The sequence below is a fragment of the Suncus etruscus genome, chromosome 6 (assembly GCF_024139225.1).
Source record: "Suncus etruscus isolate mSunEtr1 chromosome 6, mSunEtr1.pri.cur, whole genome shotgun sequence".
Lineage (NCBI taxonomy): Eukaryota > Metazoa > Chordata > Mammalia > Eulipotyphla > Soricidae > Suncus > Suncus etruscus.
The window spans coordinates 96,296,101-96,311,236 of record NC_064853.1 but is presented as its reverse complement, the minus strand read 5'-3'; the positions used below and the strand labels follow the sequence as shown (position 1 = coordinate 96,311,236).

General features: G+C 40.7%; 1 protein-coding gene and 1 non-coding gene across 2 annotated transcripts in view; both read left to right on the top strand.

Moving 5' to 3' along the window:
* The window catches only part of ETV5 (ETS variant transcription factor 5), a 78,355-nt gene that overhangs the window by 14,449 nt on the left and 48,770 nt on the right, over positions 1–15,136 (top strand). The window lies entirely within an intron of this gene.
* On the top strand, positions 10,586–10,708 carry LOC126012676 (small nucleolar RNA SNORA26). Its single transcript, XR_007497102.1, has one exon. It is a non-coding gene; the product is annotated as a small nucleolar RNA SNORA26 (small nucleolar RNA).

Genomic DNA, 15,136 nt, shown 5'->3' with positions numbered 1-15,136 from the left:
CAGGAATCAATTTGGGGTCTACTATATGCAAGGCAATTGCCTTACCTACTGGCTGTACTATTTCTCTGCCCCCCTCATGCTGCTTTATACCTGCCTTAGTGTGAATACCTGCTCACCACACACTCAGTACCTGGGAATAATTTGCACAGCACCGCAGGCTTTGGCATGTTCTTTACCTATCCTGTCTCTCAACAGACTCCCACCATCAGAGTTGAGGAGAGGTTTCAAAGGCTGACTCTGTGAGTCTTCAAAGAGATAATCAAGGAAAAACTAGTTAAGACGCATTTTCTGAGTGCACCAGGGACTAGCCAGGTCTTCTGAGGTTGTGTTGAGACGTTGGAGCTACTGCTGCGTTTCCTGGGAAGGTTCCGTAGTCTGTATAGACAAGGTCCCAGTTTAGGCCCTCTTGACGCACTTGCCGAGTTTCTGCTTTTAGGAGGAGCAGGGCTATAGATAGAAGGCTTCTAGGGTGGGGAGAGGGGAGAAGCTGATTTCCCTCCGGTTTGGATTCCTGTCAGATTTTTAAGAGTGAATTTTAAACTTGAAGTCAAAGATAAAATTTTCCACAGCGTTTGAATCCTACTTCAAGTCTGGTTAACACTTCTTGATGCCAGTTTAGATGAGGATTATATAAATTGGAAATCAATTCTAGAAAGACAGTTTAAAAAAGAAGCACTTGAGGGTCAGATCGATTGTACAGTGAGTAGGGTAATTTGCCTTGCATGTAACTGACCTGGATTCAATTCCCTGGATTCGATCACTCCACATGGTCCCTAACACTTCCAGGAGTGATCTCTGAGCATAGAGCCAGGAGTAAGATCTGAGCACTGGCCCAAAAGCAAAAACACCATTTTGTTTTGCATTTTCTTCTCCATACAAGGAAGATGTCCCATTTCCCCTTTCCTAGTGGTGTGTTCCTAGAAATAGCATTTTTCTGGTGAAATCTCCCCTCATGGTTGATGTAAGGAGCCTGCCTGTCATTGCTAGCAAAACTCCAATGTGAACACACAACTCTAGATTTCTCCCTTAGTCATGAGAATTTAATAGTGTCAGTCTGATAGTAATGGTTGGACATTAACTTCCTTTGAACAGGAAAGCAATTAGTGGCATAATAATCAGATCTGCCCACTGGTGTCTTTGGGACTGTTGATCACCCTTTTCTCAACAGCTCAAGTGAGAGCCATTGCTGGTAGTAAGGTGGTCAAAAGGGAGGGATGAGACGTTGGAAACCAGAAGAACCCCCTCATTTTTATTCTGACACTCCTTGGAGTCAGTCCTTCATACTTGGACCATTCTCTTTGATTATTAAAAGTAGTTCATGCTCTGGTTTCTCCGCACTCCCCACCAAATTTTGGAATTAACGCACTTAGAAATACTCAGTGTATTTTTGGGGGACTCTTGGTTTTGGTGTATTTTGGGGGGACTTTTGGTTTTGTGCTCAAGGATAATTCCTGGTAGGGATTGGGGGAACCAGTTGAAGTGCTGGGTGTTGAACTCAGGTCAGCTGTGTGCAAGGCAAGCGACTTACCCACGTATCTCCAGTACAAAATATTTTTTGTAGAAATGTATTTTTGTATGTCACTGCATTCTCTGGCACGTTCATTTCCTGCCCCATCTTTCTAGAGCCCCAAAGCCAGCCTTGCTAGGAGGGCAGGATTGGGAACTAGTCTCACTACTTGAGCCCTTTGGATGACCTTTGGTCTCTTCCAGCTGGACTTTGGCTGGATTTGAGTAGGTTCTCTTCTGAGTGTCTGCTTCTCCATTGAGTTTGAGCTTCTTATAATCAAAGCTTCTGAGTTTTCATTTCAGAACTTTTATTATTACTATTCATTATTATTTTTATTATATTATTAATATATATATATATATATATTTTTTTTTTTTGCTTTTGAGCCACACCTAACAGTGTCAAGGATCACTCTGGTGATGTTCAGGGAACCATATGCAGTTCTGGGGATCGATGCCATGTCACCTATATGCAAGGCAGGTGCTTTACCCACTATATTATCTGCCCCCCATTTCACCATTCAAAACAAACAATCCTAAATTGTTCAGATAAATGAGTCCTTTGATGAAAAGGAGCTGCACATTTCTAAACTATGTGAAGAATAATACTGAGGTATGAACTTAAATATTATTTAAAAAATAATTCTGAAACTAGTACATCTGGATCACAAACCACCAGAACTGGCCCTCTCTTCTATTGCAATTAAATTATCTCTCTTATTTGATAATTGGGGTGTTGTTTTTTTTTTTTCTGTTGGGAAATAACAGTTTGAAAGTGACAGACACTCTTTCTTACATGTCCCTCAACTCCCAGGACAGTTCTCTCCTTTCTAAAACCAGTATTTGAATTAAGCTCCTGTTATTGAAGTGAGCGTTTCTTTTTGAGGTGGGGATGATTGAAAGAAGAGGAACATACATATAAACAGTCCCATTCTTTCCATTTTAGCCAGTCTTAAAAATCACTTCTGTTGTCATTATTAGAACTAATGGAGGTGAAGAAAAGACAAGGCCAGTCTCCCAAATTCCATTTAGCAACTATTCTACTCATTGATTTCTAAGGACATGACAAGCCACTAGTTTTTGTGTGTCTTTTTACATTTAAGACACTGATTTATAGTGCTGTCTTGATGTCAATGATAGGGCTTTCTGCATACAACATTCCAACTTTACATACCCCCACTGGAGTATCTATTTCTTTTGTTTGGTTGGTTGGTTTTTGGGTCACACCGGCAGCGCTAAGGGATTACTCCTAGCTCTATGTTCAGAAATCAATCCTGGCAGGCTTGGGGGACCATATGGGATGCCGGGATTTGAACCAATGACCTCCATGCTATCTCTCTGACCCCCCGATTATCTATTTTTTTTTCATCATTATCTCTAGGTCCCCTTCTTAGATCCCTTCTGCCCCCATCTCTTCACCATGGTTAGCCCAGTTCTAGGGGACAATTCATGATTCTGTTGTTTTGGGGCCATTTGTTAGTCCCTTGCTCTCAAGCCAGCATTTTGCCTCATCATGCTTGTCCCTGAACTGTAGGCTGCTCGTGCTCTTTTATTACTCAAGCTTCTGTCTGCACCTGCCTGTCATTACTCTGAGCTCTTCCCAGAGTCCTTGCAGCCTTAAAAGAACCAGAGCTTCTATGGGCCGTTGTCACTGGGAAGCAAATGCCCTTGGGCACTCTTGCTTTTCCTAGCTGGCCTCTTGAGCTGCTTTTCTTTATCACCTTGTATCATTCATATTTTGATTGTATTAAGAGCTAAGGGTACCTTGATCATTTTCCATAGCCCCAGATGTAAGAATGCCCCTCCATTTTGATTGGTACTATCCTGCCTTTTATGTTGCAGTTATTCATTTTAGAAACCTCTGCAAAGAACTTATGACTGCTTGAGTCCAGCTCTGGATGAAATGGGCCTGAAGCAGGGATGCTATGAGGACTAAGAAAAGAAGACAGACATAATAGAGAAAAACTGAGGCCAGGGGACTCCCAGACTCATGTACTGAGCACCGATTGTCCTCCATGTATGATATTTATTGTTCAGTGTAAATCAGCACAGAAGGAGGGGCAGATGTTAACAGACAAACATACTTATCTAATGCTGACTAGTGGGTCTTTACATCTCAAAAGGGGTGTGTGAAGGATAGAGGAAGTTAGGCCAAAGTCTTACTCCTGAAGAGATGGCTGACAAAAATAGTGAGTACAGGACCCTCCTCAGCAAAGCATTTTTTGTGTTCAGGTAAGTCAAATTAAGAGTCCTTAAATATCCCTTTCCACCATGCTCCTCAGACTACCATCTCTAGCTAAACTTCTTTATGTCTTGGATGTCTTCACATGTAACAAATGTCCATGGCCAGAATTTAGTTTCTCATCTTCTCGCCAGTTATATTTTTATCAGTTAATGATTTCCTTTTGATGTACCGTGTAGCCACTGCTGGAATAAAAAATGAAAAAGAAAAGGGAAAGGAGGGGAGGGAAAATTGTGTAGATGGTTTTCTCATTGAGCTAGGAATAGCTGCTTGATATCTCCCTGACCTGTGGTAGAAAGCTCTAGATAATTTATGCAGCAATTTGCTCCTCAATAAGCCCCTTCTTTCTTTAGTATAATCCCTACTTCCCTTTCCTACAGGAAACTTAAAAATCTCTTTGTACAAGTGTGAAACCATCATTTTCATCGATTTTGTGGGGTGGGGGCACACCCGTTTGACGCTCGGGTTATTCCTGGCTATGTGCTCAGAAATCGCTCCTGGCTTGGGGGGGGGGGGGAACCATCCATATGGGGGTATAGAACTGCAGCTCATCCTAGGCTAGCGCTTGCAAGGCAGACGCCTTACCTCTAGTACCACTACTCCGGCCCCCATCTTAGTTTTTTAAACATGGGCCACACTTGGCTGTGCTCTGGGATCACCCATCACAGTTCTCAGGGGATGGGATAGAATCCTGGTGAGTTGTGTACAAGGAAAGTACCTTACCCCATGTATTGTTTGTCTAGTTCCTCATCTTTCTGTCTCTGTTCGTCTTTTGCTCTCTGTCTTGTCTGTTTCTCTCTCTCTCTACTTTTACTGTAATCGAGTTCAATGTAAGATGCAATGTGGGCATCTTTAAGCTAGACTTGCTGATGTGTTTTGAAATCTTCAAAAGTTTATTTTTCCATTGACATTTTTGGGGGGAAGAGGGTTCCCCCAAGCCTTGCTCATTGGCCCTAGAGCCACTTCCAGCAATACTTAGCCTAGTTGCACAGACTAGACCAGAGCAGGCCATAGTGTTTAGGGCAACCCAAACCACACACATATTTATGGTGCTTGGGGAGCATAAAATGCCGGGAATTGAACTCGAAGGCCTTTGAGCAAGATCTCCAACTCTCCATTGTTTTGGTTTGGTTTAGTTTTGGATCATGATCATCCAGTGATGCTCAGAACCTACTCCTGATTCTGCACCTAGAAATTTCTCCTGGCAGTACTTGGGGCACTGTATGAGATGCAAGGGGTTAAACCCAGGTCAGCTCCCATTTTATTGATTCACATTTATTTACTTCCCATTGATTGACAGTACTCTAGAACTTCCGTTTCACACCTCTATAAGCCTCACTGTTATCTACCACTTAAGTTCTCATGTTCTTGCACTAGCAATGTGATCCTTCTCTCCATCTCACTCCTTTCCCTAAGAAGCATCATATTTTTAGTCTAAAAGTTCTGTGTTGCTAGTGTTTTAGTTTTTGTGAAATTTTTTTTTTGCAAATTTTGTATGAGTACATTTTCTTTGGCTATTTATATTCCATATATGAATGAAGCCATTGGTAATTATCTTTTTCTTCCTGGTCTAAATCACTTAGTATCATTGCCTAGTCATCTTCAAAAACATAATTTTACATAGAATAGCCAAGTATTTTCCATTGAATATATATAACACCTGGGGATGAAGGAGGCACATGGAGGTGGCGGGGGTACACCACATCTGGCAATGCTCAAAGGAGCATGTGTTCAGCCTGTTGCGCTATCTATCACTCTTGTCCCATCATTTCCTTTTTTAAAATTACTTATTAAAGTATAATTTATCAAATGGTTTATTTTATTAGTAATCAATGTTTTATTAAAGTATTGTCATAAAATGTGTTGTACAGGAGAGGGCTCAGAGAGTAAATTACAAATGACCACTTCAATGAATTTGGGTAATAAATATCATTGTATACATGCATAGGATCTTTTACTAGAAAAATAGCATATGGGGGCCAAAGAGATAGCATGTAGGTAAGGCGTTTGCCTTGCATGCAGAAGGTCGGTGGTTTAAATCCCGGCATCTCGTATGGTCCCCTGAGCCTGCCAGGAGCGATTTCTGAGCTTAGAGCCAGGAGTAACACCTGAGCGCTGCCAGGTGTGACCCAAAAAACAAAAAAAAAAAGGCGGGGGGGAAATAGCATATAGAGTTTAATGGAGTATATCATTACACTCCTGGTTCTTATGTGAGGTGACTTGATATGTTTCTAAGTGTCTTTCCCGCTATTGAAATGTAATAAATAGTGAGTTTTAGTACATTCAGTATTATTATTTGTTTAAATTAATATTCATTTTCCTTTTAACCAGCATTTTAGCTGAAGTATTTTGGTTTACAGCAGTATTAGCATGATTATTCTTTATGTCCAATACTATTGCATCACACCCATCACCAGATTACCATTATTCTTCAATCACTGTATCTAGATTCTTTCTTGCATGCTCATCTTTAGTTCTCAGTTGTTATTGTTGTTGTTTTTTTGGTTCTCAGTTTTTTGTCCCCAAACTTATTTATCCAGACATCTGCCAGTGGATATACAGGTTGATTTCATGTTTTGGCTATTGTGAATAAAACTAGGAACATAAATGTGCAAATATTCTTTTAAATTAATGCTTTGATTTGATTGGGGAGAATTACTTGGTAAATAATAACAATTGAAGAGTGGAATTACTCTATTGTATGACCTTTTTACTTTTATAAGGACTCTGTACTATTTTCCATAGAAACACCAATTTAGGTTCCTACCTGAAATGAACAAAGGTTTTTATTATCTCCATACCTTCACTTTAATTCCTGTTTTTTTGTTTTTGGGGACACACCTGCCAGTACTCAGGGGTTACTCCTGGCTCTATGCTCAGAAATCGCTCCTGGCAGTCTGGGGGGACCATATGGAATGCCGGGATTCGAACCACTGTCCTTCTGCATGCAAGGCAAACACCCTACCTCCATGCTATATCTCCGGCCCCAATTCCTATCTTTTCTATGTAGTTATTCTCTTTTATTAGATGATATCGTTGTGGTTTTGATTTGCATTTCTTATTAGTAAGTGGTATTGGCATTTTTTCCCCTATATCTTTGGATCATTTTTGGGGTTGTTTCTATTTTTTTACACATTTTTACTGTGTAAAAAGCCTTTTAGTTTTACATACAGTTTGTTAATTTTTGTTTTTGTTTCCTTTTGAATTGTCTCCAAAAACATCGCTGAATTCACAATTACCTACAGTTTCTTCTATATGCCTTTGTTTTTTTTAATCTTAACATCAATCTCTTCCATTAATTTTAGTTAATTTTTGTATATAGTGTCAAATAATTATTGTTTTGTATTTTTGCATTTGACAGTTTAGTTTTCCCAATACAATTTGTTGAAGAGGCTTTTCTTTCTCTGTTAGGGAATCTTGTGTTTTTTAGTAATCATGTACTTGTAGATTTTTGGGCTTTATTATTCTATTGATATGGGTGACTTTTTCTTTTCTTTTTTTTTTTTGGGGGTTTTTGGGCCACACCCAGTGACACTCAAGGGTTACTCTTTGCAATACACTCAGAAATTGCTCCTGACTTGGGGGACCATATGGAACGTCTGGGGGTCGAACCCGGGTTCATCCTAGGTTAGTGCGCGCAAGGGAAATGCCCTACTGCTTGCGCCACCACTCCCCAAAGTGTTTTGATTCCAATTGCTTTTGCATGTAGTTTCAGACCTAAATGTACTGCTATTATTTTTCCTCGAGATTGTCTTCATCATTTGGGGTCTTTTGTATTTCCATACGAATTTGGAATGGTTCTGTTTCCTTGAAAAATGATGCTGGGACTCAATGACATTAAATCTGTCCCTATCATATACACCACCACATTCTAGAAAGGAGCAAGGCCATGAAATACCATGACACCGATTCTGAACAGATAGCAATGTTACCACTGTAACGGTATAATAAAAAGTAAAGTAAAAAGATTAAACTGAAAAGTAAAAATGTTTCTAGAGCCAGTCTGAATACTGCCACCTCTTGTCACTGGAGGACCCTCTATGCATTTCCCAAAAAGCAAATCTGATACATTTTCTGTGCCACAACCGAAGTGCATAGTGCTGTCATTTCATAGCAGAGATTTAGAATGAGAGATAAACAGAAAGTGGTATCGAAGTTTACAGAGCATACTCCAGTGGATTGAAATTCTCAGGGGGCAATACCTCTCGTCTAATTTAAACTCAGGTGGGGAAAATTCCATCAATAGCTGCTTCTGATGAAGATGCAGATGATGATGATGGGAAAATGCTATTGTCTTTGCTGGTTTTAGAGATGTTTTAAATACTACTCTACCAGATGCTCTTTATATTAGGCATTTTCAAAATTGTGCAGTTTTTTTTAAATTTTTTTTAATTATGAGAACAAAGATGCAAAGAAAGAGGACAAGGTAAAGTTACAGTGGAAGGACAATCACCCATAACATAATTCTCAGAAGTCCCCTTGCTGATATCTTAACTTTGAACTTTCAGCCAAAGAACATAAAGATAAATAAAACAAAATCCATGCACAATTACTTTGTCCCTCAAGTCCCCAGATTGTAACACATTATAATATTTCTTAACAGCACACAAGGCGATCTAAAGCCATAAAACTTATGTAACTCCTTAAACACATAGTATTTTTTACATTTCCATGTACATGCATATTAGCTTAAGTTAACTTCAAATTTTAAGTGGTTTTTTTTTAAGGATTAGAGTCAAAGGAGCACAGTAAAAACAGTGTTAGAGTGGCAATTGTTGTTTGCATAGGCCCACCAAAATATGAGGGGCATGGAAAGGAATGAACTTAGCCTAAATACAAAGAGACCCGATCCCTGAAGTTTTCTGGCATAAGACCAACTCTAGGCTCCAGGCAAGCTAGATCGTCCAATCCAAGACATTGTCTGTAGTGCCAACACACTTTCACAAAATTGTGCAGTTTTTTCCTAAGTTTCTTTTTCTACCTTTCATTGCTTTGTTTTTTGAACCATGCCCATCAGTACTCAGAAGTTACTACTCTTACCTCTGCACTCAAGAATCACTTCTAGAGGAGTTCAGGGGACTATGCCAGGGATGGAATCCAGTTTGGCTGTCTGTAAGCAAGTGCCTTACCCACTGTACTCTCTCTAGTTCCCCCCCCCCCCCATATCTATCTTTTTTTTTTTTTTTTTTTTTTTTTTTTGGTTTTTGGGCCACACCCGGCAGTGCTCAGGTGTTACTCCTGGCTGTCTGCTCAGAAATAGCTCCTGGCAGGCACGGGGGACCATATGGGACACCGGGATTCGAACCAACCACCTTTGGTCCTGGATCGGCTGCTTGCAAGGCAAACGCCGCTGTGCTATCTCTCCGGGCCCCATATCTATCATTTTTAATAAGTATTTACAACAGCATTCCTCGGCTTGGATCCAAAAAGGACCCCTTTTATTTTTCATTTCCACTTCATATAATCTATTATGGGCAGAAAGGTTATTCCCACTATAGCCAACCTAGACTCTAACATCATGGGTTATTATTTGACTCTGGTATTCTCCATTTTCATGCATAATCAAGACTTTGAATTTGGGGCAAGAGAGATAGTACAGTAGGTAGGGTGCGTGCCTTGAACTTGGCTGACCTGGGTTCAATCTCAAGCACCTCATATTGTCCCCTGAACACTGCCAGGAGTGAACCCAATGCACAGATTCAGGAGTGAACTCTTTACACATGGGTGTATGCCCCTCAACACCCCAGAGAAAATTTTTAATCTTCTCTTGATCTATTTCCTATAGCAGTGTAACTGAAACCCCAGCTTGTAATTGTAAGGCTTTACCTTTTCCTAGTTATGACATGTTCAAAAACTACTACTTGAGCTAAGTATATTATTCCAAGCTTTAAATCGTGAAAAACAGAAAAAAATTTTTTTGGTCTACACACCAATTCCCAAAGCTGCTTTACTGCTGACTGTAGGTTTTTCCTACTGCATAGGAGAAATCTGATTCCTGGAGCCAGATGTTCCAAGAACTAGCTCTCTCAGTTCCTATTTTGGTTCTTGTGTTCTTTATTGTTCAGATTATATTAACCATAGAGGCAGGGCTTCTGTCATTTTTAATTGGTGCATTATTTTCCCTCATGGTAGATCGATTGTATAGTCTAGGAACTCAAGTATATCACTAGGGTTATACTTTAGTTCTTTGGTTCTCATGAAGAAACAGGATGAGCAGGACATCTTTCCGACTTAGAACAGAGCAAAATTGGGCCAGAGAGATAGCACAGCAGTAGGGCATTTGCCTTGCATGCAGCCATTCCAGGACGGACAGTGGTTCAAATCTCGGCATTCCATGTGGTTCCCCCGAGTCTGCCAGGAGTAACCCGAGTGCCGCCTCCAGGTACGACGCAAAAACCAAAAGAAAAAAAAAGTGAATAGGGTGCTTTCAGTCGCGCAGCCCCGTAGGGCGCAGCAGCGGGTGCTCCCTGGTGGGTTCAGGGCCTGACCTGGGCTGCATTTGTAGCAAGATTGGGTTCTGGACCCACCTTGGGCCTGGGGAGTTTGTGGGGTTCTGCTGGGGTGCAGACCTGGTTGCAAGTGCAGGTAAGTGGACTGTCCTGGAGCGACACGAAATGGCCCAGGCCCAGAGCACATGGTCAATGGCGGCTGGAAGGGAGGGTTCCTGGGGTTGTGCAAGGCCCAATCTGGGCCCTCCTGGACTGTTCTTTGCATGAGATCCGCCCAACAGTGGCTTCTAAAGCGTTTCCAGAGTCTGCCCCGACCCTCTTTCCCATACCACTCTAGAAATGGGACTGCAGGGTCTTTGTGGGGAAACTGGTCCCATCACTCTTTCCAGTGCCCTTTTAAAGCTGACTCGGTGCTTTAAGAGGCTAACACAGAAGGGCAAAGCAAGTCTTCATAAAACTCAGAGAGTAGATTGTATAAACTCCTCCTTGGATCCTGTTTGGAGTTACAGCCCAAAAATAAAAAAACGAATAGGGTGAAATTGGTCTTCTGCACGTTAGAATGGATGATTTTTGTTCTTAGCGTGTCTACATTTGATTACTTCATCGGTCCTAAGTTTCTCAAAGTATCTTTGAGGAAATGGAATGCTTTATTTATTTTTTAAATGTAGTGCTACTTTTGCTTCATCTCTCTGTATGTATATGTGTCTGTTCATCCTGACCTATCCTAAAAGTTGTAGACTGTGACATTTGACTTTTCAAAACACTTCAGTATACCTCTCCAAAGATTAAGAACATGCAATTACATAACCTAAGCATATTAATTTTTTAGTGGTTTTGTTTTGGGCCATTCCTGGCAATGCGCAGGGTCATTATACTCAGGAATCAATCACTCCTGGGAGTGCTGGGGAACTGTATGTGAAGCTTAGAGTTGAACTGGGGTTGGCTGTGTGAAAGGCAAGCACCTTAATCCCTGTACTAGCTCACCAGCCCCACAAAAATTGAACTTTTATTGAGTAATTCAAGTCAAGATCCCATGATAGTCTTGCACGTGTCTTTCATAACAGATACAAATACCATTTTTATCTCAAATTCAATTAGACATTTATTATGTTTTTTCCTTCAATCAATAACAGCCTGCCCATCTACACTCTTAAGTTCCCCCCCATTACATTGACTTAAAATTCTCTGGCCAGTTTATTCTATAGTTGTTGGTTTGCGGAGGGTGGTTTTGGGCCACACCTGGCACTGTTCAGGGCTCTCTCCTGGCTCTGCATCGGAGTGAGGCTTGGAGGATGATATAAGGTGGCAGGGATGTACATGCCTGGGTTGGCATGTACAAGACAAGTGTCCTACCTGCTGTACTGTCTCTCCAGCCTCTAGGGATTTATCTTAAAGGATATGTAGAACTATAAACAATATAGAGAAATGCTGACTTTGGGACCCCAAGTCAGTATTATCAGTTCCCTCACTCCTCATGTCCATTTTACTATATGGATCCTAGTGGTAAAAGAGTTGATTTAGGACTGTGGATAAGCCGTTCTAAATGTTCTAAATGCATGTTTATGAAAAACTTTGGAGGACCATAATTTCTTAGCACAGCATACTAAACAGTTGGTTTTACTACTGATGGGTGAATTTTACACAGTATTCCATTTCACACAGCACTCAATTTATGTTTATAAATGCTAAATTTGTCAGGTATTAAAGAATATTGGTATATTCTCTAATACTAACTCCAATTCTGTCTTGAGAACTTGTGTTCCCTAACTAAATTTGATAGCATTTCACATTTTTATTTTTGGAAACTGTTGCCAGGCAAAATTCATGCTAACCCTTTCAACAGGTTTGAGCATGTCTCTTACTTGGTTTGGAAGCCCAAAAGGTATCTCTCTTTTTTTCCCACATACTCATTTCTAAGTGCCAGAACCTAATCCACTTACTTTATCTCCCTGGAGCCTCCTGGGTTCCCAGGACATATTATCTGTTGTCCTTGTAATTCACTAGTACTGCTAGAGCAGTTACTAAAAGCATTAAGATATTAGGAATGTAGTTTTTACTTAAAGCAAATGTCCTATCCACTCAGCCCTACAATGAAGAAATATTTCTGACCTCTTCTGGTAATATGATAACAGTTTAAAGGATGACAGTTATTCCTTATTTCTCACTTCTTTCCTACTAAAACTTGGTCTCGAAATTTGCACCCCCTCCCCCACCAAAAAAAAAAAGGCCAGAGCCAAAGAAAGGCAGAAATGTGTTGGAAAGTAAATCTTTGGACTTGGCAAGTAAAGGCAATTCAGGGGAAAAGATGTGCCTTCTCTTCCCTGTTGGTTTATTCATTTCTGTTTTCTAAGTGTCACTTTATTAATCACATGCCCTAATGTTTATAATCTTCCCTCTGCCATTTTTCCTCATATTCTACTCACTGGAAAAGATGGGATGGACAGATGAGTTGGGCTCACCTAATCCCAGTGACCCCATTCTTGAACTAGATTATACATAATCTTTCTCTGGAAGGAAAAAAGGGGGGTGATGGTCGTAATTTAGCTTCTAAACTGTTGGTCACAACCGCATATAGTGTTTTGACTGAATGTGTGGGGGATGGTGGAGGTCATAAAAGTATATGACAATAAAACGTTTCAGAATAAACATTGACCAAAATTAACTACAGAATGAGTCCAAAATGTTTCTGGCACCATTCTGCCTGTTTAATTTCTCAGGTAAAAAGGGAGAAAGTTTAAGAAGCCTTTATCTAAAAAACACAGGATAATCTCATTTATATGTAGAATATAGAAAGAATAGATGATAGAATACAATGTTTAAAAGGGGAAATGCCTTTTATTATCCTTGATCCCAGAGTATAGGGAAGAGAAGGGCAGAGAAGGAAAAATTGGGGGGAAGAAGAGATAAATGGGATGCAATGGAGGGAGCAGGGATCAAGGGGATCTCTATATTGGTGGTGGTATAAAGCAGTGGTATGACTAAATATCAAAGTTACAAAGTCAACAACACTGAAAACAAGAGACCTAAACTTTAACAACCAGACAAATAAAAATGTGCTTGTCAAGGTGAAAGACTAGGAGTGTGGAAAGTTGGAAGGTGGGAGAGAGGAAACCTAGGAACCCTGATGGATGGTGAAGACACTGGTGGTGGGATTGGTGCTGGGACATAATATGTCTGAAACACAACTATGAATAATTGTAAATCATGGTGCCTTAATGAAAAATAAAGTAGAGATCCTGGTCCTAGAGACATGTGGTGCCTGAAATTGCTGGCAATCAGCTGAGAAATAGTGCTTTAAGATTGACTCCAGAGTCTCGAGTCTCTGGCTCCATGTAGTAGCGTCACACCCTTCAAATGTAGGAAGGGCTTTGGTGATAGAGGCTTCAATCTGAAATGTAGCCTCAAGGACATGCCATTTTAGTGACAAGTTGTTCTTGCATATGATCAGTTTCTGTCAAGAGACAAATCTCCTTATGTCAAGTAAGAAGATCATAGCTTGAGTACAACCAAATAAGGTCCTCCCTGGAGTGAGTTCTGCACAATTGATTTGGGAATGATAAGAATATCCCCGATAAAGGTAATGAAACTGAAGAAGGGAGGAGAAAGTCCCCTCACAAAACTTGAACAGCAATCATTTGTGGGAGGCAGAAAAAGCTTGTGTATGAAGTGGAAGTAAGAAGGATGAGTGTAGGGGCCCAGAAAGATAGGACAGCAAGTAAGATAGATAGTGCTTGCCTTGCATACAACTGAACGGGGTTCAATTCCCAGTTTCCCAAGCCCTTAGAAGTGGTTCTGTGGGCCCGGAGAGATAGCACAGCGGTGTTTGCCTTGCAAGCAGCCTATCCAGGAGCAAAGGTGGTTGGTTCGAATCCCGGTGTCCCATATGGTCCCCCGTGCCTGCCAGGAGCTATTTCTGAGCAGACAGCCAGGAGTAACCCCTGAGCAACGCCGTGTGTGGCCAAAAAAAAAAAAAAAAAGTGGTTCTGAGTATAGAACGAGGCGCGCGCGCGCGCGCACACACACACACACACACACAAGTTTTGACTTTGTGTCCCCACTCAAATCAGTACCACTGGCAATTATTCCCTTTAACACTTAGCAGCTATGTAAATGCATATGATTCTAAGACAGCTAAGTCTGGCAAATTGAAACCTTGGTGGATCTAAAACACAAAAGGAGAGGCTTATTAATTAGGCCAGGTAATTTTTGTTCTTCTAAAAAGTCCTTTTGAGTGAAGCTGTCGTTCATCATAACATTCAACAAAAGTGTTTTCCTTTGTTTTACTTCTTGGTGCTGTAATAGTGAAGTTCACTGCCAGCCCTGGCACTGGGTAACTGCCTTGGACAGAGTCCACAGGCCTGTACTTGTGGGCAGGAAGCAGATTTTGTCAGCAGAAGGAATTCTTATTTCTCTTGAATGGGCTGGTTTGTCTCTTTTTTTTCTGTCCTTAAACAATAGTTTTTTTTCCCCTCTGGAAGCCTGCTTCCATGCCATCACAGAAGAAAGGTTTTCCAAAATTTGGAAATCTGAGTAAGAATAAGAAGTAAGTTAAGGTGCTGGATAGATAGTACAGTGATGGAGCGCTTGCCTTGTACAAGGCTGACCCTGTTTCAATCATTAGAACCCTATATGGTTCACCAAGAGCCCTGCCACAAGTGATCGCCTAATGTAGAGCCAAGAGTAATCTCTTAGCACCGCTGGATGTAGTCCAAAAGCCAAAAGAAAAATAATCAAGTTCATGATGCAATTTGACCAGTCAGGGCTCCTTTTTTAAAAACATCAACCCCACCACCAAAAAAAAAAAAAATCCAAATGCTAATACTAAACCAGAAATTTAATTGAAACACAAGGATGTTCTTTTGTGCCTGAGTAGGTTTTACCCCTAGATTCAAGAGGAGCTTTCATCCTGACTTTAAAGACCATAGTTGGAAGGGTCTTT